Source organism: Sorghum bicolor, chromosome 8 (genome assembly GCF_000003195.3).
Source record: "Sorghum bicolor cultivar BTx623 chromosome 8, Sorghum_bicolor_NCBIv3, whole genome shotgun sequence".
Taxonomy (NCBI): Eukaryota; Viridiplantae; Streptophyta; class Magnoliopsida; order Poales; family Poaceae; genus Sorghum; species Sorghum bicolor.
The window spans coordinates 7,462,562-7,467,703 of record NC_012877.2 but is presented as its reverse complement, the minus strand read 5'-3'; positions in this window follow the sequence as shown (position 1 = coordinate 7,467,703).

The following is a 5,142-nucleotide window of genomic DNA, read 5'->3' as shown; positions in this document are numbered from 1 at the left end:
TTTGGTATTGTTGAATTTCATCCTTGCACAGCTGGGCTACTTGGATCGGTTGCAGATGTTTTTGTTGGAAAGTTCTTCTATTGCGTTCCTTCCAGACGTTCCACCAAAAATAGATCATGACACCATCTATCTTTCTACGTTCACTTCTATCAAACTTTGCTCGACATTTGCGCCAGTAACCATGTAAGGATCCATTCATTCCAACCGAGTTTAGCGCGTATAGATTGAGCCATTGTTTTAAATAAGACCAGACTTGACCGGCGTTTCTCAGAACCAGTGCTAGAAGCTAGTGGAACTGACGGTTAACTGAGAACCGTCTGTGAAAATCGATTTCCACATGCAGTTCAGTTAAGACAATCGCCAGTGGAAATGTTTATTCAAAAAATATAAATCGGGAAAACCCACTTGCCACCTGTCCGCCGTCTCCGTCGAATGTATATTCACGAGGTACTTGATCGAGAGCAAAGTCACTTTTATTCACATGCTTCCATTTTGGAATTAATCATATTCAAATTTGTGTTACAGCCAGTAGGGGCACATACCAAGTAGGTGTCTGATGAAGCACAGCTACCCACCGTTTTATTATGTATAAGTCCGTGTAGAGAGAGCACTGCCTTATTTATTATGTAATCAAGGGGTATAGCTTGGGTAATACATCTGCTAGAGCTGGTCATGTCTTTCCTCACATTATGTGTTATAATATAATGGATTGGTCTTGTAAACCTTAAACTTGTTCCCGGGCAGGATGCATACATTTAATGATTATATCTGTATGATTTGTTCAATATATATGCTATTAAGCTTCATATCAATAAATATTGTGAAACACAATAATATCATGGCAGGATGCAAGCAGAACATGCCGATGGTGAACAAATGGTCAACAGCGCCGGATCAAACTAGTAGTCATCACCATCGGGTTAATGCATGATCTAATATATTGATCAACTTCTCAGCAGCGTCGGATCGCACCACAGACCAGTGATGATCCAACACTCATCACCGCCGGAGTGCAACTCTAACCGATGGTGATCAAATGCCCATCACTGACGGTTCATGCTGTAAATGGACAGTGATTACGTACTGGATCATCAATGCCGGATCAAATAACTTCGAACTGGCTGGTGACCATCTTGTTATGACAACCAGATCAAATGGCGATATGTGGACGTAATGATCATGATCACTGCTGACATTTGACTGTTGAGGACCAAAACCAGCAGTGATAGGAGAGGTTCCGAACCGATGGTGAGATGTTCTAGGTTAGTAACTATATGTATAACTTAGTATTTTTTATCTAGGTCAGTAGCTATGCTAAAGGTAGAAAATGTTCTCCCTCTGTCTTTGAAATAATGAATTCCTAGCAACATTAGGACATACTATTAGCAAAAAGATGAAAGAAATTATTGGTCCTCATTAAACTGCCGAATCTTAATAGCTCTCCAATTACGGAGAAGCCTAATTAATTAAGTAGTGTTGTTTGGAATGTCTAATAGATTTTTGGTCTAGAAATTGATTCTCTAGAACAGAGGAAGTAGTGATGATGTACTTCGCCAGAAGCGGGAAGTAGCTACTAGCTAGCTAGAACTGACCAGCAATCAGGTGCGTTTTGTGGAACACGATAGCATGCGTGGATGAGTCTACGAGACGGGTCTAAAGCTGACCAACTGGGAGGTCAGCTGTCAGTATCTTGCTCGACTTCTTCCAGTAATCTGCTATGACCCATCCACGCAAACCCTTTAATTTCTAGCCAATCGGGTGAGACGACGAAGAGTGCTCACTACTCAGACCATTAACCAACAAGACTGATCGAGACCACATATATGCATGCAGGGTCGTCGGTCCAGCAAATATTCTCACTGGCTTGATCATATTTTCGACGGTCAATAAGACAATAACTCAATATCAGCAGCACCGTACCCATGGTATGACCGACGTAGAATTACCATGAACTCTAGTGCTTGTCGACTGCATGCATTTCCTTCAGTCGTACGTGTGGTTAGAAAATAGAGAACAAATTTTGCTTCTGAGTAGACATGTGTTGGTCCCATATTAATTGTGATATTATTATTATTATGTGATTTATGTTGGGCAAACTTTCTTAAATCTAATTAGATTTCTAGAAAATAGTAAACATTTGTTTCTCTAAATAAGTCTATTATGAAAATAAGTTGGGATGTGTTTTTTGCTGTTCTAGTTGGAGTATGGTGGTTGCTTGTAAACTGGTAACCCTAGTCCATGATTGGGGTTCAAACTTAAGCTTTCTAAAAAAGTCCACTGAGCCTTTGATACAAATTAAAGTGTTGTATATCATTAATCATCTCTTCTTAATTGTCATCATGCCAATGTAATTTGGAGGACTACTAGGATAACCCCTGCCAGCTCTACGTCCCACATGTCAGAGGTTGGTTATCAAATTTTATCTAAAAGAGAAGAAATATACTATGGTTAGGGTTGTTGCATTATGTTGGTAATTTGGAGATATCGTATAATGATCTAATGTTTCAAAATTGCAAATATATATATTTCATCACTAATACAGAAAACTTAATGGAGATGGTCGTTTTGGATTAATATAGAGGCAGGCTTTCGCAAGCGGCTCAACGATTAATGGAGGCGGTCATTTTAAGACGACTGTCTCCGTTAAAGTTTAACTAAGGCGGGCCTTTGGAAGGGCGACCTGGCACGGAAGAACGGAGGTGGTCGGGAGGTGCCCATCTCCAATCAAAAAAAGGTAGCACCACACAAAAGAAATACTGTAGTAGTGTATGTAGGCTATTTGCAGGGACATATTGGTTTTGGGCACAGCTGTAGCATGATGATAAAACAAATGAGTCATTTTCGTTTAGAGAGCAGATAGAAAGTTAAAGATCACTATATATTTGTTGGAGTTGCTCCCTCTCATTGATGAAAAATCTAAATATAGACTATCATGCATATATAACTTCTGCATTTCTTGTTCTCCTGATTCATCAGTAATGTCTTCTATTTTCTAAAAAAGATCGATTAGAACTCTTGTCGCAAATGATTCATGTGTAAATATCACAACCTACACTTTGGTGTTTGGGTCTTTGTAATCAAGGGATTATCGTGACCGTAGTTCTTTATAATAAATTAAACTTCTGCTTAATGAAAAACATGTTAAAGTGAGGTCGCGGAAAAAATGGACTCGAACTGATCAGGTGCGATTTGTGCTAACAACGCGGTACACGACGCGTTCATGGGTGAGACAATATATATGAGAGGGTTCAAATGTGACAGCAACTACTCCTTTATAGTACTAACCATGCATTAATAACCAACAACAAAGACAGCAGGAGTTAACCGTGCATGGGTCGTCGTCGGTCCAGCAAATATTCTCAATTTCTCAGTGGTTTTGGAGATCATATTTAATTTTCGTCGGTCAATAATATCAGCAGCACCGTATATATCGTATATGACGGACGTATGTAGGTAGCACGCGATCCAGGATTGCTGAACACTACTCTCTACTGATTGTCGATTATATTGCATGCATGTATATTTTCCTTCCGTCACGTGTAGTAGAAATCAGAAAATAAATTTTGCTTAGATATGACTGGACATGTATGTACATCAAGAGAGCGAGACTGTCAAACTTGTTGCCTCCGCGTAGCTCTGCTGAAGAACGACGGAACGGTGTTATGCTAGCTGCTAGAACCACGTACACGTCCACAGGATTTCGAAAACTGCTTACTGCTAAGAACAACCCGTTGGAAATTTGGAACCATGATTTCATCAAAAAAAAATTTGGAACCATGAACGCATATCGGCCGGTGCGCCGTGAAAGGGATCTCGCTTGCCGTTGTTCTGTTTTGGCGTGCGCAACTCATAAAAGCAGGCAAGCAGCAGAGGACTCATCATGTACTGCGGTTAGAACATCTTCGGCAGAACTACCCAAAATATAGTATCTTATTATTACTACTAGTGTTTTAATAATTTTTACATACGTCTCTTCTCTAGCGGAGGCGGTTTACTTAAGGGTGTTTGGTTAGTTGGTTGGGTTGTTAAAATTTAACGGGTACCGTATCATTTTTTTATTTGACAATTACTGTCCAATCATGAACTAATTAGGCTAAAAAATTCGTCTTGCAAATTACGCTCTAGCTATGTTTTAGTTTTTTTAATAGTCTACATTAGTACATCATGCATATGTCCAAACATTCGATGTGATGGATGATAAACTTTACCGCCCGTAACCAAACAGGCACTTAGAATGCTGCTCTAACCTCGAGAATAGGCATTGTAGTTTTATAATAATTGTTTCTGGGAATCAATTTTTGGAGTTGTTCCCTTAGGAAAACTGCCCCTAGGGACGGTTTAGTCAAGAGAATCACCCCCTAAAAATACAATTTTGGGGATGGTCTTCTTTACAGAACCGTCTCTATAAGAGACAGATTATCAAGGACAGAGAGAACTGTATCTCAATCCATTAACGGGGACGGTGTTCTTAGTCAATCGCCCCCAAAAAATAACCTCTGAAATATCCTCCTTTGTCGTGACAAGAATGCTGCTGAGCACCATTGTTGAGCTTACTTGGAGGCAAGAAATAGCAAAATGGTTGAAATAGCAAAAATACCATCTTCACTATCAAGCTTCCACCCGAAATATCATCGGCCTTGTTCCCTTTGGTACACGGTGTCGGCCACACCACAAACGCGGTTGGTATGGTCTTGTAAGACTATAAGCCCACATCACAAATGCGGGTTGGCATCAAAGATGACAACGGGTACCCGAAACCCGAGTATCCGACGGGTTTTACCCGCTAAAGAGGCAGGTACAAAAGGATTTTTCTACCCGTGGTATGTTAATGGGTAAAATCTTGTACCCATGAGGTAGGTGGGTACGGGTGTGGATGTATACTACCCATACCCGTCTACCCACGGGTAAGAAACACCCGCCTAAATAAGTAGCCAGCCCAAGTCATTCTAGCCCATGGAGCCCATAAATTTGGCCCAAATCCAAGTCATATATATATTGTTGAATCCTCCCTGAACCCTAGCATTCACTCCACTTCCCTATCCCCTTCCCATCCGCCACACCCGCACAGGCATCGTGGACGCACGCGAGTCGCGCGACGCGACCGCGACTCCTCGTCGCGCGCCAAGGCCTCGGAGGATTCGA